Genomic DNA, 24,561 nt, shown 5'->3' on the forward strand with positions numbered 1-24,561 from the left:
ACAGGCCTAAAAAGGGGGTTCTCCCAGTTTTCCACAGCCGAAACATACTCGAGTTACAAAGTCTAGAAAGCGGAGCTGACAGCGAAGTGGCAATGACGGAAAAAAACAGAATTTCGAAAACCTATTTACGAAATCCTATACGTTCATCTATCTTTTTCGTTCTAAATGAAAATAGAAAAGGATAAGGCACCATTTAATGTTTCAAAAGTCGTCGAGCTTATAATTCTAATTTCTTGACTATTATTAGATTAGCTCAACAGATTCTTATCGCCTTACGTCAGAGTTATACTACAATTAGGGAAATCCCCGTCCCCCTGTCACCTAAGAACAAATTTATCAGTATTCTTGAAAACTTGAAAGACACATTTGACATACTAGGTTTTGACAGAGGAAAGGCAACCTGCTGTCTTGTGCGTGGATCAGACCTAAAGAAGTTTGCATAAGGTGTGTTGGTAAAATTACTTCTAGAAACCCGAAATGGTTTAGATTTCTCGTAGGCAGAGTTTATATCAATGGCTATATTTACTTTCTTCGGACAAAGCTATATAAACTGCATTAATATAAGTCTGTATTGGATATGGAAGGGCAAGACCACTTAAAAACGTGTGATTTGTTGTCTTGGCCAAAGAGAATAGGTAACTTATATGAGAGAAAACTAGCGATAGTGTCGACAAAAAGGAATACTAACTAGTGTGTAACTCATGGCTGCCAAACTTAGTAAAATTTTACTAAATTTAGTAAAACCGGACCCGAGTTAGTAAATTAAGTAAATCGAGGTAAAATTCACTAAATTTTTGAAATTTTTTGAAATTTAGTAAGCTTTTTAATAAATTTACCAGAAATATGGGAAAAAAGTTAAATTATTTTTGTGCTAAGTTTCATTCTGTTAAACAAAATTTGAATATTTTTTTCTGTCTGAATTAAAAAATTTTATTCTATGACTTCAGTTTCAGTCCCTCCCACCTCTTCATCACCATCAGTATATAGCGTGAAGCTTTGAAAACCTGAAGCGCGAACTCTTACCTCAAAGGGTGGAAGACTTTATTGGAGAACTAGTCAGCTATATTGGTTTCAATCGCCTTCCATATTTGTTTGGGAATCCTGATAGGGAAATAGAGGGAAAAAGACCACTGCACATCTTTGATGTGCATTGGTCAAACTTAGAGTCTAGGAAAAACTTTGTGAAAAATAGAGTTAGTGACATAATTGAACCTGACCTGTTCTTGAAAAATTTACGTTCGGTGAAAGATGGTAGGGGGAAACCGATGTTTGATGATCTTTGTGAATTTATGTTGCAGCTGTGCTGTCTCTCCCATTCGTCTGCTGAGTCAGAACGGCAGTTCTCAGTTTTGTCAAACATGAAACCAAAGCTTCGGATTAGGCTGAAGACGGAAACTGTTGCTGCGATGATGCACACGAAACAAATGGTGCGCAGAGAAAACAAAATGGGGGAGTATCGACTTTGTTCATACCGCCGCAGTTAGTGTCAACAATCTCAAGGTGGAGACGAAGAGAATCTTTTTTAACTGGTCAGGACGAGGTTATAGATTTTGTGGACACTGAGGAAAAGTTCAGAATGTTTTTTTTCCTCTGATCATTTGTTGGAGCACTTAAAAAACCAACAACCTTGTTAAAATATCGTATGTGGATGAAAGTTCGTCCAGGCATACAACTGGATGTAAAAGTGTCGACCACTTTTCCATTCGAGAGTAGTTTGGTTACCAGAAAATAGTTGCCACATTTGCTACCATGCCCCTGTTTGCATTGCGTGCCTGAATGTGCCTATGTCAAATCATCTGGGAGGTTGAAATTTTTTTCGTCTGTATGGAAACTACGAGAAGGGTTATGTCTTTCTTTTTTTTTATCCTGTATTCGAAGATTTTCATGTTTGCTAAGGTTGATTTGTGATTGGTTCTAACAATTGATCTTGAGAACATAATCATTTTAATAAATAAAGTTCCTGTAAGGATGGTAATCTCTAGATAGAAAAACAGATCGTTTCATGTCGGAATTTCATCATCGAGAAGTGTTCGGCTCAAAACAATGCTAGAATCATTTGAAGTTTTGTCTTGACAACAGTTTCTTGTTTGTCAGGCACCAAAAACTGCCAATAGAAGTAAACTGAAATCTACTCAGACTGTAAATTACTGTGTAATATACGGAGCTGCACAAAGCAACAGAAGAATCGATGCATTCGAGGTTCTTGAGCGCTTCGTCGGTGCCAAGACAGCATCCCGTAAGGGGATGGCAAGAAAAATACAAGTCTGTCAAGACTAACACTGTGTCTGTCAAGTACAGACAGGGCCTACTAGGCGGGGTGTCAATCGCAATCCGTTTCCGGTAGAAACTTTTCTCACAGTAAGATACTTTAGGAGCTGTAAGACAATTGTTGCCCTTTTGAATTCACATCTTACCGGCGCAAACGGGCAACTGTTGTCCGACTCGGTCAAGTCTGCGAGAAGCGATTTGAACAATCAGGACAGTAGTTTACTGACCGGTGAAAATTCGCAGCATGTTGTTGTTTCTCTTTCTCCGACTGTCGGGATCGACCCCCATGGAACGAAAATAGATTAGCAACAGACTTATGAAGGAGTCATAAAAAAGAGACCCTTCAAGTTACATATTGATTCTGCACTGCGCAAGCTCGCTCCGACCCTCAACCAATCAGAAGTAGCAACACATTTTTTAGGGAAAAGAAATATTCCACTGCCCATAACTGCAACGAATCGATGATGTCAGCCTATACAACGACAACTGTAGTTTTATTAAAAAAAAAATTGAGCAACAAGCGACAGCAGTAGGTTTGTTTGAAGGAAAACGGAAGAAAAGAGAATAAGACAGAGAAAAGAGCAAAAGCAAAAAAATTATTTGAAAATCCTATTGATTATCCTCATATAGTAAAAATCGAGGCTTGGTGGTGCGCGTGCGGCGGTAGCCGCAGGCACAAAAAAAATTTTTGGAACATTTAGTAAAAACAGATGCGATTTAGTAAATTTTCACTCTCAGATTTAGTCAGTTTTCCCAGACCATGGTGGCAACACTGGTGTGACTAGATGGTGGTCGTTTCTCGTCATTTCTTTCAGCTTAATGATAAAGCACAATTAGTGTAGTTGTTACCGTAAAAATGTTCGAAATTCGTCAATGTTAAGATTCACTGGTGAATGTCCGAAATAACTTTTTTTTCTCCTTGGATTTAGTCAGCGTTGCCAGTCAACTTTTTCAATTTAATGTAAGTTTTGATGGTGACAGATTAGGTTAGCTTTGGTTAGCTTAAGTTTTGAACCCATTTCTTATATTCATAACCAAATTTACGTTCCTTATTTACGCTCCTTTTCAATGTAATAGTTGTCACTCTGAGAATACACCCCAAAAACACCCTAAAAGTTCCATGTTCAGCCCTAATAATATATTTCTTCATTCATAGTCAAAGGACCACGCATCACAGTTCCTTTGTTCAAAGGGTATTCCCACAGTCTACAATTTAGCCTACCTTCATCTGTGATTAAGTACATAATTTACAAAAATATTAATTGAAATTATACTAATAAGATGGTAATAATGGAAGAAAACATGATAATCTGATTTCTAGGCCTAAGGGTTTATGCCGTTCCATTTTTGCAAGATTTCCGAAGAAATCCCCAAAAACCTCACGGGTACCTGGGATCGCTGAACAGAACACAATTGATGAGCCAAAAGTAATGAAAGAGAGAGGTGATACCAAACTCTCAGCTGCAGTTCTTGGGAGACATGTCCGTTTACAAATGGCCACGGAATTCCTGTGCTGTTTTAAAATCACTTTTCGGTGAATAGAAAGCGCAGTGGTGGAGTGCACCTGGCACTTTGACGGTAAATCAAATCAGTCCAGTTTTGTTAAGAAAAAAATCAGTCAGTGATAATTAATGCGCTCCTAGGCCTACTTGGCCTATTGGTAAATCCTGGTCTGGATATACAGTATATGGGACTATAAAGGGGTGGGTCGTATCATCAGAGTAACGGTCATTATATCAAAAAGGGTACTGACGTATTATAACGACAACACCGTCGCTCCTTGATCTGTTGTAAAACCTTTTTCTTTGTGTGCATAATTAGCTTAGCTGCATAATTAACTAGCTGTACATAATTAGATAATTACTTCAGCCTGAGTTAGATAAACTACTATGTAGATATTTTTCAATTAGATATTTAAAATATAGAGTTGGTTAGGTTAGGTATTCAATATGATGCGTTCTGGGCGGCCTGCTTTCCATAATTCTCTGTTGCACTTTCCATATTTTTGTTATTAAAGTATTATATTTTCGGTACTTGAGTGTTATTCAGTATACAATCGAGAATTTGGATCTCGAGAAACATACTAAAACATGATGAAAATATCATACTTTAGTAACAAAACTATGGAAACTACAACAAAGAATTATGGTAGGGGGTCACCCAGAACGCATTAAATTAAATACCTAACTTAACATAACGTAACCGAACCAAAATACCATCTCTATATATTGAATATTTAACAAAATTATACCTAAAACGTAGAATTCAACTTTTCTTCGAGTACTGACAGGAATAAACCGGTTATGCTCTGATCTGCAGATCCAAATTCTCGAGTGTGAACTGAATAATACAAAAGTACCATATTTTCATTATAGTCACGGAAGAGCATAAATCATATTTAAGCCCGGGTTTAGTAAGAGCAAGCCATAACGCCGTAATTAGAACTTAATACACTGTAAATTCTAGAAAAAGTGCTTTATGAACCTGGGCTTTTCAGTAAGGGGACTGAAAAAAGTTCCAGAGTATATAGTATGCAACAGGAAGGTATTGGTATACCAAGGTATTTTGAAGTGTCTAACTCCAATCCTTCCCCTACCAAAGGGCGATGCAATTTTGTTAACTGGGACAATTGTGTGCTATAAAAATGGAACTTCCCAAAATGGATCAGCAGTGCAAATGAGGTTCAAGCAGAGCCATATACAGGATTTTTTGGGGGGAGAGGTTGCAAAAAAAAATAGACTAACTTAAAAAACCATTAAAAACGTGTTTTTATGCATTTTATTACGTTTTTACGAGTCGGAAAAGCACTTCGTTGTGAGGGGGTTCAAACCCCCTAGCCCCTCCCCTGAAAATGGCTTGGGGCTTAAGGACAGTAGATAAGATGTATCTTAAATTTTGAAACGAAATCTTAATATACTGTAGCTCGAAATGTTGGTAAAATTATTGGAATTGTTGTCAAAACCTAGATCCAAAGAAAAGGGAACTTAAAACAGAAGTTTATCTTGCTGAGATAAATTGTTTTATATTTGATTTATTTTTACAGTCATTTTCAGTTCAACAGAATACCAGTTAACCCCCCCCCCCCCAAAAAAAAAAGCTAAACACTAAGTTTGCCGATTTTTTTTTTCAATTTGGCATTACTGGTTGCTGGTGAGAAACAAGAATGAAATCAGCAAAATCAGTTTTTTTTTCTCTGGTCACCAGGCCTTCAAAGACGAGGTGACCTACGCTCAAATCAATCAGCATTTAGCCTGATGCTGCATTCAGACATTAAGGACGAGGATGGGATTTAATTCTGAAAGAAACTGGAAAAGGTTTTAATATTTTAAGGTTTAAGAGATTCAGTTCTTTATCGTAAAAAAAATATGGCTTAATCCAGTCATAATCATTTACAAATTGCCATAGGCTGTCCTGTGACACTGTTAGTCTTTTGTCTTTGGGGTGGGGGGGGGGTATTTTTGCGGAAAGAAGACTTACAAAAACAGGGCAAAACATATTAAAATCGGAAAAAAGTTTCCAAAGAAGCTCAAGATTTCTTTTTTTGGAGGGGGGGGGGTTTCTATCGGTCGAAAGTTCCCTCTATATTCCATAGAACTAAGCGCTCTTTAGAGTCAATATTCCCTCCTGAATCCAATTGTAATATCCGTTTGCGTTGGAAATTTTCCTGATTATGTTGGTTTGCACTGTTTTTGTGTACTTATCTCGTATCAGTAGTTGGTTTATAATGTCAATTTGAAAAAAGCAGAAAAAGTAAGTCTGTATCTGGCTCCGTGATGGGGGAGGAGGGTCCGAGACACGCAAGGGTGGATCCAGTATTTTTTTTAGGGGGAGGGCTAAATAGGTTGATCCGATAAACTTGCGTTAGGAGCAAGTTTAATTAACGAAGTAAATTACACTACCCCCCTATATATGCCAATTCAGGGTTAGGTTAGGTATAGCCTATATAGGGGGGGGGGGCTGAAATTCATTTCCGATAGAAATGCTTATTATATTCGTAATCAGCATAAAAAAAGGCATCGAATGGTGTATTAACGTTATTCCTAACTCAATAATATGATTTGGTAGATATTGACCAAGCGCGCGCTCCTCCCCTGGAAACACGACTGTCTCGGTAGCGACCATTATATTTGGAAACAGTGCTTAATCAAATGGTACAACTCTTGTTATTAAAGTGCATAGTTTAGAAGAAGTTATGCATAAGATTGTTGTGACTTTTGAAAGTTTATTCAAAGATTTTATTCTTACTCATTCTATTATATTCCAATCAGATAGTAACAATCCGCTCTTAAACTTTTAACATCAGTCTTTCACCATAGCTTATATTTAACTGTTTCAAATTCTTCAGGTCTTACTTGAAGCTACAAGAACTCCTGATAAAAGCCTGAAGGTAAAAGCGAAAAAAACGAACTATGAGACAACTAATGCGGGTATTGCAAAAAATCTGAAAAGGTCACTCGAAACCACAATAATAATACAGTGCGGCATAAACTTTTATACGGGACAAATACGAGTGTCCAAGAGCTTCGTTAATTGTTTTTGTTTATTTTTGAATTGGTTTTGAAAAATATTTCCGCAAAAGAAGTTTTTCAAAGAAAAGTAAAGATCTGCATTAAATCAAATATGGGCAAAAATAAAATATTTTTTCAAGCGTAAAACTGCCATAAATTACCCTCAATAAAAAAGTTAAAACGAACAGAAATTACAATAACTGAAACAAATCCTTATTTCCAGCTGTCTGTTTTTAATTCTCATACCTATAAAAAATGGTAACGCTTGAACAATTATTTGACTTTATCTTTGGTCATCTTTGATTTAATGTAGCTATTTACTTTTCTTAGACACTCAAATGTCTGTTCTGTCTTTGTCGGGTAAACTTCGTCGTTTTTTCACCTTTTTTTATTTATTTTTCATTTTGTTATTTTCTTTCCTCTCTGGGTTTCATTTGGAAGCATAAAACGGCCACTTGCAATGATTATAGTCCAAAGCCCTTAACTGGAGGTTTATTATATCCCTCAAATATATTCCCCCTCCATACCCTCTTAGTAAGCTTCATAAATCGCCTACTCTTCTTAAAAGTAAAAGATTACTGTGAAAAAAAATCAACTAAAATTAAAATATTTTCAACTGAAAATCCACCAAAAATTAAGCTCGAATGATCAACAGTTTTGAAGTGAACCTTTAAACTTCACTCTGTGGTGAATACTGTGTGCTAGTTCTAACGGCGGTAATTGAGGGGAAAGGACGTTCTTGCCCCCTAGCTTTTTTGCTCCTGGCAAGGTTTTAAAAAACACCTTTTTTTGGTCAGTTCATTGGAAAAGATACTTTTTTCTTTCAAAAAATGGGGGAAACAACCGAAAGTGCACTTTATGGAAATGTGCTATCAAGTCAAATTTATAAAAAGCGATTAGGTATAAATATAAGCTTTTAAATGAGCCCTTAAACAACTCTCTTTTGTTACAGTAGCCTTCTAGTTTCTGCTAGTCAGTAGGGGATTTATAAAGCCCCGTCTTTAATATGGCTTTTTCATTTCAGGCGAAGTCGGCCGAGTAAAAACAGCTTTTTGCTCATCGAAAAACAAACATTCCTGAAAAACATGTATTGTACTGGGAAGTATGGATGATGAACTTTGTGTTATAGACTGGAAATGCTTCGTAGCTCTCAAAGCTGTTGCAGTTTTTCTATATGCGTCTTACCTCATCCAGATTAGTAATAATTAGAATTTCCGTTAAAAATCAGTTGATAACTGAAATTACGGACTGCCATCAAAACTTAAAACGAACACACATTATTCCGCATAAATTAAAAAGATCATAGCAGCGTTGTTTCTACATTAAATTCGAATCAAAAACGAACAAAAATTAATTTAAAAAAACAAAGTTTTTCCGAGGGAAGTAAAGAGCGAAGTTGAAAATTAAAACAAATAAAATTTATTACTTCACAGCCTATCTAACATATATCAATAAAAATAGTACAAATAAACCAACTAATTATGTTTCCCTATGTTTCTAGGATTACAGAAAACTAACGCTTTACTGAAAACACAAAAGTTAAGCTTAAAAAAAAGGAATATTGATTTGGGAGTCAAAAGTGAGTATGTAGCCTGACAACAATAGACTAATCTTTAAAGTTTTTTATAGTCTTCTACCAGTTGTGACTTCAGTAACTTTCAGTATACAGAAATATTGGATTGATTATCAGGTAGCATTTTGGTCTCGCCAGCTATAATACCAATAGTGATTAGTATACAATCTTAAATTGTAGGAAATATGCTTAAGTATTACTTGAAATGAAGATCAAATACGATATAATATGAAGTCTGGAAATCCGGTTATTTCTGTCTATGCAACAGTGAATTTCAAGCTATGATACAAATTCTAAAGCCAGTCTATAATCCTAATACTAGTCTATAATCCCTAAAAGATGGCTTCACTTCGAACTTGTCTATAAACTAATCATGACATGTCATTTTCGGAACCAAAACGAAAGCGCGTGATTGAATTGAGTCACTGCTCAGAGGTTATACCAAATTAAATAAAAGTACAATAAAGTAATAGTCCTAAAATACTTTATTTTTATTCCGTAAAAAGTGTCTTTAACTGGTTTGCTTTTACTCTACCAAAATTCCTATCTTATTTTATGTTTTCAATAAAGCACTAGTTTTCTATAATCCTATACTATGTAATATGTACTATTTATATTGATATATGTTAGATAGGCTGTGAAATAATAATTTTTGTTAGTTTTAAGTTTCAACTTCGCTCTTTACTTCCCTCGGTAAAACTTTGTTTTTTAAATTAATAATGATAAAGGTTAAAGTTAGATTAGGTTAGGTTATGTTAGTTTAGATTAGATTTGGTTAAATTTGGTTATAAATATCAGAAATGGATTAAAAAGCTAACCAAACCTAACGTAACATTCATCATCAAACCTCGCATTAAATTGAAAAACTTGACTGGCAACGTAGACCAAATCCAAGGAGAAAAAAAAAGGTATTTCGGACATTCCCCGGTGAATGTCGACATTCATCAATTTTGGATATTCACGGTAACATATCTATGCTATTTCGACAACCTGGATGCACTTAAACCCATTTTATTTAGTTCAATAGTAAGAGCAGAAGTAGTATTAGTAGTAGCCCTGAAAGTTTCAACTTAATATCTTTAGTAATTCTTGTGATGCGTACATACTGGTGCAACCAGTATGTACGAAGGGCCTTTTGATTTAGTTTAAAAACAAGATAAATTTCCATGAAAACTTCTACTTTATACCCTATTTTAGTCGTAAGACCTGGATGCACTTGAAGTATTTTGATTTAAGTTAAAAATAGCAGTAATAGTAACAAGAGTCTTAGCACAAACAGCAGCTAAAGTGGTATCAATATTTTCGGCCCAGGAAGTTTCAGCTTAATCCCTTTATGTGTTTCTGGGTAATGCTATTGCATCCGTTCGATTATCCACATTTATATTTTGATTCAGTTCAACACCGCCCCCACCAATCCCTAAGATTTTTCCTAATACCCTCAGGACTAACAATAGTAATAGTCATAGTAGTAACAGTAATTGTAGGAATATTAGGAGTGATATTAGTGATAGGGCTCATAGCAGTAGTTATATTATGAGCATTAATAGCATTCACATTGTGCCTTTTCGGTCTAGTTCAACATCCCCTCCTCACGCCTTCATAGTTTCAACTTAATACTTTTAGCTGTTTCTGAGATATCGCTGATACCTCCTTTTGATAACTTCTACATAGATAATGTGTTTTGACTTAGCCCAACATCCTCCTGAACAGTCTCTGAAAGTTTCACAGTGACATCATTACTCTTGGTAATAACAGCGCTAACACAATAGCAGTAATAGTACCACTACTAGAAGAAGTAACATGCTCATATTACATTTTTATTTGTTCAGCATACCCCTCAACATGTCCTGAGAGTTTCAATCTAAGACTTTAAACCGTTCTTGAGATGCAGCTGATACGTCCTTTTGACATTTTGCATACACATAGTGTATTTGACTTTGATTCAATATACCCCTCAATATATCCTGAAAATTTCTCCTTAATACCCCTAGCCTTAGTACTAGTATTACTTATAGCAGTAAAAGTAGCAGCAGTTGTATGTATGTAGTATCTTTTGGTATATTCAATATCCCCCTCAACATACAGTTAAAGTTATCACTTAATACTTTAAGCTGTTCCTGAAATATACCTGTTACGACCTTTTAATAACCTGCATCCAAATAGTGTGCTTCAATTTAGTTCAGAATCTTTCTCAAAATTCCCTAAAAGTTTCATCGTAACAACCTTCGCTTCAGTAATACTAGTGGTAGTAGTCGTTGAAGTAGAAATAGTAGTCTTGGTAATAATAGCAGGCGTAGTAGCGATTGTAGCAGGAGTGGAAGTAGTAGTACCAGTTGTAGTAGTAGAAGTAGTATTAGTAATAGGAACATAGTGCCTTTTGATTAGTTTAATATCCCCCTTAACATGCCCTGAAAGTTTCAACTTAATACCCTTACCAAACCATTCCTGGGATATTGCTAATGTGCCTTTTTGACAAGCTGCATGTACAGATTGTGTTTGATTTACTTCAGCATCCCTCTAAACATTCCATGAAAGTTTCACCTTTATACCCTTAGCGTCAGTAGTAGTAGTCATAGCAGAAGTAGTAGCAGTAGTAGCAGAAATAGCAGCAGTAATAGCAGTAGTCGTGTGCAAAGAGTGCATTTTGATAAGTTCAACATTCTTCTCAACACGCCATGAAAGTTTCAACATGATACTTGAAGCTTTTCATGGAAAATTGCTCATACATATTTTGGTAAGCTGAATGCATAAGTGTGTTTTGATTGAGTTCAAACTCATCCTGAATATTCTCAGAAAGTTTCACCTTAATACCTTTAGCTTCAATAGAAATAGAAGTAATAGTAGTAGTAAAAGTAGCAACAGTGGTAACATTCAAATAGTGCCTTTTGGTTAGCTCAGCATCCCCCTTCAACATTTTTGGAAAGTTTCACCTTAATACTGTTAGCCTCACTAGTAGCAGTAATCGTAATAGTAGTAGTATTCACATAGTATCATTTTGGTTTGTTCATATCCACCTCAACAGACCCTGAATGTTTCGATTTACTGTTCTAGACGTTCCTGAGCAACTGCTGGTACACCCTTCTGACTACACGCTCATAGTGTGTTTTGATCTAGTTCAACATCCCGTTAAGAATCACCTTAATATCCTTAGCTTCATCAGTAGCAATAGGTGCAGTAGTATGGTAGTATTAGCAGCAGCATACGCATAGTACATTTTGTTTCTTTCCACATTCCTCCCAACACACACTGAAAGTTGAAACTTAAATCCTAAACAGTTTTTGTGACATTTCTGATACTTCCTTTTGACAACCTGTATGCACATAGTTTGTTTTGACTTGGTTCAGCATCCTCTCACCATTCCCTAAACTTTTTTTTACCTTTACACCTATAGCTTTAATAGTAACAGTAGGAGTTGTAATAGTAGTAGTAGCAGTAGTAGTAGTAGTAACAGCAATAGTAGCAGTAGTAGTAGTGATAGTAGTAGCAGTAGCATGTAAATACTACCTTTTGGTTAGTTCCACATCCCCCTCAGCATTCCCAGTAGGTTTCAAATTCATACTCCAAGCCGTTCCTAAGATATTACAGATTCGCCTTTTTAGCAACCGGGATCCACATGTTGTGTTTCGATACAGTTCCACTTACCGCTCAATATCGCCTGAAATTTTTACCGCCATACCCTTAGCTTTATTGGTTGCGGTAGACACAGTAAAAGCAGTAGTAAGACTATTAGTAGTAGTAGTAGCAGTAATATTAGCAGTAGTAGTAACGGCAGCAGTAGGCCTACTTGTAGTAATGGTAGTATGCCTACTATACTGCATTTTCGTCAGTTGAACATCCTTCTCATCATGCCCTGGAAGTTTCAAGCTTATACTCTAAGCCATTCCTAAGATATTGCTGATTCGCCCTTTCGACAACCTGTATGCACATAGTAGGTTTTAATTTAGCTCAACTTCCCAGTCAACATTTCCTGAAATTTTCACATGTAGCCCTTAGCCTTAGTAGTATTCACAATAAAAGTAGTAGTTGTAGCTTCAGCAGTAGTAGTAGTAGTAAAAGTGGTACCAGTAATATTAGTGGCAGTATCAGTATGGACATGTTGCACTTTGGTAAGTTGAACACCCCACTCATCATGTCCTGCAAGTTTTAACTGAATACGCTAAGCCGTTCCTAAGATATTTTTGATACGCCCTTTTGACAACCAGTGTGGACATAGAGTGTTTTAATTTAGTTCAACTTCCCCCTCAGCATTTCCTGAAACGTTCACAGTAATATCCTCAGCCCTAGTAGAAGTCGCTTAAAAGGGTATTTGAAATGCCTTATTTAGATTATAGAATGAGAACGAGAACGTCTGAGAACCCCAAGGCTACTGTCTACAAAAAAAAAGATGCTTCTAAGGTCCACCGAGAAGAATACTCACTGATGTAGGTGTTTTTACTCCTTTTTTCCCAGCAGTGATAGTCGCAAACCAGGGGGTTGACAGTTATCAGGTGAATTAATCGCACATTAAAGTTCTAGTCTCCTCTCTAAGTAATAAAAGAGATAAGTGACATTAGTATGCCCTATGCCAAATGTTGCCATTGCGTGTGGTCCACAAAGTAACAATTTTGGCCTAAACAGGACCAAAATATTATCAAGCATCAGGCCTGAAATAACCGATTGAACTAAAACTTCAGAAAGAGTGTTTTTATGGGGGTCCTAGAGGGTTATCTGTTAAGTGGTGCTTGACTCGTCCCTAATAAATCATTCAGTTCATAAGAATTAAACGGTCTATCCAATAAACCAACGACTATTGCATAACTGTGTACCAGCTACTAGGATGGAGGCCACCAGATTAAGTGAGGACAATGTCGTATTCAGGGGGGGGGGGTAACTGGGTTTGAATTCCCCCAATTTTTTTTTGTCCGACTCGGAAAAAAGTAACAAAATGTATATAGAAAATGTTTGATATGTTTTGTAAAGATTTTTTGCAAGTTCACTCCCCTGAACAATAATAGCCCCCCCCCTCTGAAAAGGTATCCTGGATTTGGCCTTGGATGTTTGTACTTGAAGTTACAAAATGTGCATGTTTCAACTCTTATTTCAAAACTTTCAATGAGAAGTGTAAGTAGTAACCAAGGTACTACTTCTGGACCTTGTATACGCCGTTTCAAAGAGATTCCTTTCTGTGCTATTCTGGACCTTGTATACACCTTTTCAAAGAGAGTGAGTATCCTCTCACATGGCCTAATACTTCTATGGAAGTATAAAACCAGCGTGTCTTGTTTTGTTGTAATGCAATTATTTTTTGTATATACAAAAAGGGGTAATGAGATATGCGAGCATTTTCAAAAAAGGGGTAATTAATGTTGAAAAGGGTAATTACTTATTTAGTTTACGAGATTTGCGAATTTTTTTGTGAAAAGATCTCAGTTACATACGGATTCAGTTACACGGGGATTAGTTAAATGAGGTCAAGTTGCATGGAGGGTTCAATAGCACGAGGGGTTCAGTTGCATGGAGGAGTTCAGAAGCTTGGGATTCAGTTACATGGGGTCGGTGGTCGTTATAATACACAAGTTCTATTTGAACAGTGTTGTGAGATCCCCTATCACACCCCCAAAGGACTCCGATCCCTCCCAACCCAACCCGTGTAGTAGCGAAGTTACTCTGTGGTCGTTTCATCGTTGGTATTATTTGTTTAATTGACTGTTTTATCAATGACAATAACGGTTGATAGATTTTTTTTACGTGAAATACTCTAGTTTCTTTTCTTAGTTTTGAAAACATTTTGGAAGAAACTAAATTTCAGTTGGGGTGGGGGGGGGAGGAGGGGGCAAAATGAGGTCTGGGGTGAAAATTTGGTCTGAGAGAGGCAGTTGTCCCCTCTGTCCCATAGGAAATTACGCTCCTCAACCCAGCCCCTTGCCACTTACTGACAGGGGTGAATCCGGGGAGAGGGTTAAAAGTTCAAGTGCCCTGTTTAAGCGACCAAAAAACTGAAGGGGCAACTAAGCTTCATTCAATGCTCAATTTCCCCAAAGTTATAGGGGTCGTGTGTGTCTCTTTGGGCTATGTGTATCTCTTTGGGAGCGTTTGAATCTTTTGGTTACTAAAGTATTATATTTTTATCATGTTTTAGGATATTCGATTAGGATTAACTTAACTTCATTCCTTGAGTGTTGTCGGGAGTAACACGTAAGTACCAAATTTTGAGTTCACTGCAGGGGATTTTCCACAAGGAGAATTTTCCATGGGGAGGGAATTTTCCAGGAGGTGAATTGCTACAAGTTTCGTCCACTAGCCTGAACGATGGAAATTCAATAGCTCAGAATTGAGGTCTTAGTCCACCAGCCTGAACGGTGGAAATTCACTAGCTCAGAATTGGGGTCTTAGTCCACCAGCCTGAATGGTTGAAAGTCACTAGCTCAGAATTGGGGTCTTAGTCAGTGTTCAGATTGGAGCGTTGGGGTCCGACTATCAGGGCTTTTATTTGTCAAGACCTGAATGCTAAGCGATGGACATGAACTCGATTGGGAACCCATTGTGAAAATGGAAAAAACAAAAATATATTGTTGGTATGTGTGTAGAGCATGGCATGGTTACCGCTAGGGCAACAGTCTAACTGTTAACGGTTTTAGATATCCGTGAATAAGTTCTAAAGCGAGAGTGGAAGTTGGGACAAAGTTATAGTGCCCTGTTTAAGCGACCAAAAAACTGACGGGGCAACTAAGCTCCATTCAATGCTCAATTTCCCCAAAGTTATAGGGGTCGTGTGTGTCTCTGTGGGCTATGTGTATCTCTTTGGGAGCGTTTGAATCTTTTGGTTACTAAAGTATTATATTTTTATCATGTTTTAGGATATTCGATTAGGATTAACTTAACTTCATTCCTTGAGTGTTGTCGAGGGTAACACGTAAGTACCAAATTTTGAGTTCACCGCAGGGGATTTTCCACAAGGAGAATTTTCCATGGGGAGGGAATTTTCCAAGAGGTGAATTTCTACAAGTTTCGTCCACTAGCCTGAACGGTGGAAATTCAATAGCTCAGAATTAGGGATCTTACTCCACAAGCCTGAACGGTGGAAATTCACTAGCTCAGAATTGGGGTCTTAGTCCACCAGCCTGAATGGTTGAAATTCACTAGCTCTGGGAGCGTTTGAATCTTTTGGTTACTAAAGTATTATATTTTTATCATGTTTTAGGATATTCGATTAGGATTAACTTAACTTCATTCCTTGAGTGTTGTCGGGGGGTAACACGTAAGTACCAAATTTTGAGTTCACTGCAGGGGATTTTCCACAAGGAGAATTTTCCAGGAGGTGAATTGCTACAAGTTTCGTCCACTAGCCTGAACGGTGGAAATTCAATAGCTCAGAATTGGGGTCTTAGTCCACCAGCCTGAACGGTGGAAATTCACTAGCTCAGAATTGGGGTCTTAGTCCACCAGCCTGAATGGTTGAAATTCACTAGCTCAGAATTGAGGTCCTAGTCAGTTTTCAGATTGGAGCTTTAGGGTCCAACTATCAGGTCTTTTATTGGTCAAGACCTGAATGCAACGCGATGGACATGAACTCGATTGTTAACAACTGGTTAAAATGGAAAAAACAAAAAAAAACAAAAATATATTGGGTATAGTTTTTAATATACTTGCCTTGGAAAATCTGTTAAACAGTTAAATATGTTATAGTTGTATTTTCTAAGTGACGACGTTCTATAGAGAGTTGTTACTACGTGACCAATTTTTTGGAAGTGCCCCGCCTCACCTGCCCAGAGTCTCAGGCAAGTGATCCTAAATTTGAAAAAGTGGAAATAGGCTCAGATTTTCTAAACTAAGCTGCGACAATGAATAGATACTATTGGGAAAGTGATTAGAGACGCTGGACATCCGTGAACAAGTGCTAAATTGAGAGAGGAATTTGGGACAGTATTTGGGGGCACCCACCCGCCCAGAGTCTCCGACAAGTGACTAAAAAATTTAAAAAACACACAGAGACGACAGACACAAAGAGACGAATCAAACACAGAGAGGACAAACACACATACCCGACACATAAGGACGACACATGCACAGAGACGATACGTTTTAATTCAAAAGTGTGACCCTAGGATTCCACTTTTCAATCTAGACGAGTTTAAGTGTCCTAAATTTGAAGGGGGCTATCACCGTCCTGAAGACGAGATTAGGTTCTTCGCACAGTGGATACCTAAGAACATAACTGATCGGGATAAATCCATAAGACATGTTAAAAACTATCCTATAACATGGGACCATCGTTTGTGGATTTTTAAGCGTGAACTCTAAGTACTATTTTTTATGTAAACATTTGTTTTTTTTTTTTTTTGTTTTTTTTTTCTCAAAAAAAAAAAAAAAATCTGTTAATAAATTTAATCAAAAAATATATTTAAGCTTAACCCCTTAATTTTATTTATAATATTTATATTTTAAGCAAGTAACAAACTCTTTCCTGAAGTCACCTCTTGGATACACAATACAGAAATTTTCATTAAAGAAATTATGAAAAAATTGTAAGTAAGTAGCAAATTCTTTCTTGAATTCACCTGCTGGATTAATTATTTATTTTAGTAAAGTAATAATTTATTTTAGTAAATTAATAATTTATTTTAGTAAAGTAATAATTTATTTTAGTAAAGTAATTATTTATTTTAGTAAAGTAATTATTTATGACGTTATGTCTGCTTTACAAAAATATTGGATGAAGCGTTTTATTATAATACTTCAACAGAATTAAAAATGAATATTAATAAATTAATGAAATTAATAAATAGGAGTTCAGTAATGATAAAATCGCACGGTTTAGTACAGATGGGTTTGTAGTGCAGTGAGTTGTTACTAGTAGTAGTATTTTCATTTTTTTTTTTTCAACCCATTCATACTATACCTTAAATGCATTCTGATATTTTATTGATAAAAAATATACGTGACTAAATCAGATGGTTTTGTAGTGCAGTGATCTTTTAATATTATTATTATTTTAGTGTTTTTTGCAAGAAATTAATAATATACATTAACTGAATTAATATATTTTATTTATAAAACATTTTCTTTAAAAATTAATTGTTTTTTTTTTTGCATTTTTGTTTTAATTTTTTTTTCTCTGTCGTGTTTTTTTTTTTGCAATACCATAATACTATACAAAAATAAAAGTAATTAAAAAAATATTTATTTTTTTAATTAATTATATAAACGTTTTAGAAATTTAATTAAATAAATTATTAAAAAAATATAAGAAATTAAAAATTTACTTCTTGAAGTCAACTCTTGTGTAGAAATTTAATTAAAGAAATTCTGAAAAAATTCTCAGTAAGTGACAATTTCTTTCTTTAAGTCAACTCTTGTATAAACAATACGTTAATTTCATTCAAGAAATTATTAAAAAATTGTAACTAAGTGGCAAATTCTTTCTTGAATTCACTTGTTGAATAAACAAAAAGAAATTTCATTCAAGAAATTATGACAAAATTCTAAGTAAGTAACAAACTCTTTATTGTTTTCACGAGTTAGATATACGATGTAGAAATTAAAATTCAAGAAAATATGAAAAAATTCTCAGTCTAAGTAGCAAATTCTTTCTTGAATTCACCTGTTGGATAAACAAAAAGACATTTCGTTCAAGAAATTATGACAAAATTCTAAGTAAGTAACAGACTCTTTATTGTTTTCACGAGTTAGATAAACGATATAGAAATTTGTAAGCAAGTAACAAACCCTTTCCTGAAGTCACCTCTCGGATACACAATGCAGAAACTTCATTTAAGAAATTATCAAAAAATTTTAAGTAAGTAGCAAATTCTTTCTTGAATTCGCCTCTTGGATAAACAAAAAAAAGTCATTTCATTCAAGAAATTATGAAAAAATTCTAAATAAGTAACAAATCCTTTCTTGAAGTTACCTCATGGATACACAAACTAGAAATTTCATTTAAGAAATTATCAAAAATTGTAAGTAAATAGCAAATTCTTTCTTGAATTCACCAGCTGGATAAACAAAAATAAATTTCGTTCAAGAAATTATGACAAAATTCTAAGTAAGCAACGAACTCTTTCTTGAAGTTAACTCATGGATACACACTGAAGAAATTTCATTTAAGAAATCACCTGCTGGATAAACAAAAAAGACATTTCGTTCAAGAAACTATGACAAAATTCCAAGAAAGTAACAAACTCTTTATTGTTTTCATGACTTAGATACATGATGTAGAAATTTAATTCAAGAAATTATGAAAAAATTCTCAGCAAGTAACAATTTCTTTCTTGAAGTCAACTCTTGTGTAGAAATTTAATTCAATAAATTATGAAAAAATTCTCAGTAATTAACAATTTCTTTCTTGAAGTCAACTCTTGGATACACAATACGGGAATTTCATTCAAGAAATTATGAAAAAATTGTAACTAAGTAGCAAATTCTTTCTTGAATTCACTTGTTGAATAAACAAAAAGAAATTTCATTCAAGAAATTATGAAAAAATTCTCAGTAAGTAACAATTTCTTTCTTGAAGTCAACTCTTTGATACACAATACGTGAATTTCATTCAAGAAATTATGAAAAAATTGTAACTAAGTGGCAAATTCTTTCTTGAATTCACTTGTTGAATAAACAAAAAGAAATTTCATTCAAGAAATTATGAAAAAATTCTAAGTAAGTAACAAACTCTTTATTGTTTTCACGAGTTAGATATACGATGTAGAAATTAAATTCAAGAAATTATGAAAAAATTCTCATTCTAAGTAGCAAATTCTTTCTTGAATTCACCTGTTGTATAAACAAAAAGACATTTCATTCAAGAAATTATGACAAAATTCTAAGTAAGTAACAAACTCTTTATTGTTTTCACGAGTTAGATAAACGATGTAGAAATTAATTTCAAGAAATTATGAAAAAATTCTCAGTAAGCAACCGTTTCTTTCTTGAAGTCAACTGTTGGATACACAGTACGGAAATTTCATTCAAGAAATTATTAATATATTTGTAAGTAAGTAACAAACTCTTTATTGATTCCACCTCTTGGATATACAGTACAGATACTTCATTCAAGAAATTATGAAAAAATCTCAAGTAAGTAACTTTTTTTCTCTTTATCACAAACAATTTTCACTTAGCTACATGAAGTATAAATTTAATTAAAGAAATTATTAAAAAATTCTCAGTAATTAACAATTTCTTTATTGAAGTCAACTCTTAGATACACAATACGGAAATTTCATTCAAGAAATTATGAAGGTATTTTGTAAGTAAGTAACAATCTCTTTATTGATTTCACCTCTTGAATATACAGTACAGATACTTCATTCAAGAAACGTGATTAAACACGTTTCGAAACTACATGCTATTTGCATGCCTTTCCTTGACACCTTTCCAAATGAGCGGGGATTCCCCACTGTTTCCTACACATTGCGAAAAGTGAGCAGTACGAGAACTACACGTTTTCAACCAGACTGGTTTTTTAGACTACACACCCACAGAGATGACCCACACACACATAGAGACGAGACACGCACACACATGACACACACCCAGCGTCATAGTGAGAGAGAGATCCAAAAAAGTTGGGTTGATCTAGGTTCACTTAGAGGGGCACGCCACGCTAAGTGAACCTAGATCAACCCAACTTTTTTGGATATCTCTCTCACTATGACTCTGTGTCTGTGTCATGTCTGTGCGTGGCTCGTCTCTAGGGGTGTGGGTGTCATCTCTGGGGGTGTGTAGTCTAAAAAACCAGTCTGGTTGAAAACGTGGAGTTATCGTACTGCTCACTTTTCGCAATGTGTAGGAAACAGTGGGGAATCCCCGCTCATTTGGAAAGGTGCCAAGGAAAGGCATACAAATAGCATGTAGTTTCAAAACGTGTTTAATCACGTTTCTTGAATGAAGTATCTGTACTGTATATTCAAGAGGTGAAATCAATAAAGAGATTGTTACTTACTTACAAATACCTTCATAATTTCTTGAATGAAATTTCCGTATTGTGTATCTAAGAGTTGACTTCAAGAAAGAAATTGTTAATTACTGAGAATTTTTTTCATAATTTCTTGAAATGAATTTATACATCGTGTAGCTAAGTGAAAATTGTTTTTGATAAAGAGAAAAAAAGTTACTTACTTGCGATTTTTTCATAATTTCTTGAATGAAGTATCTGTACTGTACATCCAAGAGGTGGAATCAATATAGAGTTTGTTACTTACTTACAAATATTTTCATAATTTCTTGAATGAAATTTCCGTACTGTGTATCCAACAGTTGACTTCAAGAAAGAAATGGTTGCTTACTGAGAATTTTTTCATAATTTCTTGAAATTAATTTCTACAACGTTTATCTAACTCGTGAAAACAATAAAGAGTTTGTTACTTACTTAGAATTTTATCATAATTTCTTAAAAGAAATGTCTTTTTGTTTATACAACAGGTGAATTCAAGAAAGAATTTGCTACTTAGACTGAGAATTTTTTCATAATTTCTTGAATTTAATTTCTACATCGTATATCTAACTCGTGAAAACAATAAAGAGTTTGTTACTTACTTAGAATTTTGTCATAATTTCTTGAATGAAATTTCTTTTTGTTTATTCAACTAGTTAATTCAAGAAAGAATTTGCCACTTAGTTACAATTTTTTCATAATTTCTTGAATGAAATTCCCGTATTGTGTATCCAAGAGTTGACTTCAAGAAAGAAATTGTTACTTACTGAGAATTTTTTCGTAATTTATTGAATTAAATTTATTTTTGTGTATTAAACAAGTGAATTCAATAAAGACTTTGACACTTAGTTACAATTTTGTCATAATTTCTTGAATGAAATTCCCGTATTGTGTATCCAAGAGTTGACTTCAAGAAAGAAATTGTTACATACTGAGAATTTTTTAATAATTTCTTGAATTATATTTCTACACAAGAGTTGACTTCAAGAAGGAAATTGTTACTTGCTGAGAATTTTTTCATAGTTTCTTGAATTAAATTTCTACATCGTGTATCTAAGTCATGAAAACAATAAAGAGTTTGTTACTTACTTGGAATTTTGTCATTTTTTCTTGAACGAAATGTCTTTTTTGTTTATCCAGCAGGTGATTTCTTAAATGAAATTTCTGCATTGTGTATCCATGAGGTAACTTCAAGAAAGAGTTTGTTGCTTACTTAGAATTTTGTCATAATTTCTTGAACGAAATGTCTTTTTGTTTATCCAGATGGTGAATTCAAGAAAGAATTTGCTATTTACTTAAAATTTTTGATAATTTCTTAAATGAAATTTCTGCTTTGTGTATCCATGAGGTAACTTCAAGAAAGGATTTGTTACTTATTTAGATTTTTTTCATAATTTCTTGAATGAAATGACTTTTTTTGTTTATCCAAGAGGCGAATTCAAGAAAGAATTTGCTACTTACTTAAAATTTTTTGATAATTTCTTAAATGAAGTTTCTGCAGTGTGTATCCGAGAGGTGACTTAAGGACAGGGTTTGTTACTTGCTTACAAATTTCTACATCGTATATATAACTCGTGAAAACAATAAAGAGTTTGTTACTTACTTAGAATTTTGTAATAATTTCTTTAACGAAATGTCTTTTTGTTTATTCAAATTTTTAATTCAATATATAATTTTAGTCATAGAATGATAATATTTTAATAATTTGTTTAATTTAATTTATACATCTTTTATCTAACTCGTGAAAACAATAGAGAGTTTGTTACTTAATTAGAATTTTTTCATAATTTCTTGAATGAAATGTCTGTTTGTTTATTCAACATGTGAATTCAAGAAATAATGTGTTACTTAGTTACAATTTTTTCTTAATTTCTTGAATGAAATTCACGTATTGTGTATCCAAGAGTTTACCTCAAGAAAGAAATTGTTACATGCGGAGAATTTTTTCATAATATATTGAATTTAATTTATAAACAAGAGTTGACTTAAAGAAGGAAATTGTTACTTACTGAGAATTTTTTCATAATTTCTTTAATTAAATTTCTACATCGTGTATCTAAGTCATGAAAACAATAAAGAGTTTGTTACTTACTTGGAATTTTGTCATGTATGAATGGCTTGCAAAAAAAAACACGAAAGTCCTACTACTAGTAACAACTCACTGCATCACAAAACCATCTGATGTAGTCAAGACTATGTTTTATCATTAAAATATATGAATGCAATTAAGGTATATTACGAAGTTATTTAAAAAAAAACAAAAAAAAAAATAAAATTAAAATCTAACTTCACAAAAAAACAATCTTATGTATTCATGGCTATTTTTTATAAAGAAAATATATGAATGCATTTAAGTTATAGTATTAATGGCTTGCAAAAAAAAAATTAAAATACTACTACTAGTAACAACTCACTGCGCTACAAAACCATCTGTACTAAACCGTGCGAGTTTATCATTACTGAACTCCTATTTATTAATTTCATTAATTTATTAATATTCATTTTTAATTCTGTTGAAGTATTATAATAAAACGCTTCATCCAATATTTTTGTAAAGCAGACATAACGTCATAAATAATTACTTTACTAAAATAAATTATTACTTTACTAAAATAAATTATTAATTTACTAAAATAAATAATTACTTTACTAAAATAAATTATTACTTTACTAAAATAAATAATTAATCCAGCAGGTGAATTCAAGAAAGAATTTGCTACTTACTTACAATTTTTTCATAATTTCTTTAATGAAAATTTCTGTATTGTGTATCCAAGAGGTGACTTCAGGAAAGAGTTTGTTACTTGCTTAAAATATAACTATTCTAAAGAACATGAAGGGGTTAAGATTAAATATATTTTTTGATTAAATTTTTAAAAATATTTTTTTTTTTTTTGAGAAAAAAAAACAACAAAAAAAAAAAAAAAAAAAAATTTTAAATAAAAAATAGTAATTATTTGTAAATCTTAAAAAACCAAAAACGATGGTCCCATGATATAGGATAGTTTTTAACATGTCTTATGGATTTATCCCGATCAGGTATGTTCTTAGGTATCCACTGTGCGAAGAACCTAATCTCGTCTTCAGGACGGTGATAGCCCCTTCAAATTTAGGACACTTAAACTCTTCTAGATTGAAAAGTGGAATCCTAGGGTCACACTTTTGAATTAAAACGTATCGTCTCTGTGCATGTGTCGTCTTTATGTGTCGTTTCTGTGTGTTTGTCCTCTCTGTGTTTTTTTTAAATGTTAGAGTCACCTTTCGGAGACTCTGGGCAGTTGTGCGCCACCAAATACTGTCCATAATTCATCTCTCAATTTAGAACTTGTTCACGAATGTCCAACGACTCTAATCACTCTCACGATAGTATCTATTCATTGTCGCAGCTCAGTTTAGAAAATCTGAGCCAATTTCCACTTTTTCAAATTTAGGATCACTTGCCTGAGACTCTGGGCAGGTGAGGCGGGGCACTTCAAAAAAATTTGTCCCAACTTCCACTCTCGCTTTAGAACTTATTCACGGATACCTAAAACCGTTAACAGTTAGACTGTTGTCCTAGCGGTAACCATGCCATGCTCTACACACATATCACCAATATATTTTTGTTTTTTTTTGTTTTTTCCATTTTAACAATGGGTTCCCAATAGAGTACATGTCCATCGCTTTGCATTAAGGTCATGACAAATAAAATCCCTGATATTTGGACACAAAAGCTACAATCTGAACACTGACTCAGACCCCAATTCTGAGCTAGTGAATTTCCACCGTTCAGGCTGGTGGACTAAGACCCCAATTCTGAGCTAGTGAATGTCCACCGTTCAGGCTGGTGGAGTAAGACCCTAATCCTGAGCAATTGAATGTCCACCGTTCAGGCTAGTGGACGAAACTTGTAGCACTTCACCTCTTGGAAAATTTCCTCCCCCTGGAAAATACTCCTTGTGGAAAATCATCTGCCGTGACCTCAAAATTTGGTAGTTACGTGTTAACCTTCAACGACACTGAAGGACTGAAGTTAAGTTAATCCTACTTGAATATCCTAAAACAGGATAAAAATATAATACTTTAGTAACCAAAAGATTCAAACGCTCCCTGAGCTAGTGAATTTCAACCATTCAGGCTGGTGGACTAAGACCCCACTTCTGAGCTCTTGAATTTCCACCGTTCAGGCTAGTGGACTAAGACCCCAATTCTGAGCTATTGAATTTCCACCGTTCAGGCTAGTGGACGAAACTTGTAGCAATTCACCTCCTGGAAAATTCCCTCCCTATGGAAAATTCTCCTTGTGGAAAATCCCCTGCAGT

At 34.2% G+C, this 24,561-nt stretch overlaps 1 protein-coding gene across 2 annotated transcripts in view; it reads right to left on the reverse strand.

Moving 5' to 3' along the window:
* Positions 1–6,576, reverse strand: part of LOC148943676 (uncharacterized) — a 115,981-nt gene extending 109,405 nt beyond the window's left edge. For both annotated transcript variants that reach the window (XM_089101428.1, XM_089101427.1), the window contains exon 1: positions 6,514–6,576. The gene's annotated coding sequence lies outside the window, so the exon portion shown is untranslated. The remainder of the gene's footprint in view (positions 1–6,513) is intronic.
* Positions 6,577–24,561: the final 17,985 nt, after the last annotated feature.

The sequence above is a fragment of the Artemia sp. Qi Xiang Cuo genome, chromosome 15 (genome assembly GCF_049724085.1).
Source record: "Artemia sp. Qi Xiang Cuo chromosome 15, ASM4972408v1, whole genome shotgun sequence".
Classification (NCBI taxonomy): Eukaryota; Metazoa; Arthropoda; class Branchiopoda; order Anostraca; family Artemiidae; genus Artemia; species Artemia sp. Qi Xiang Cuo.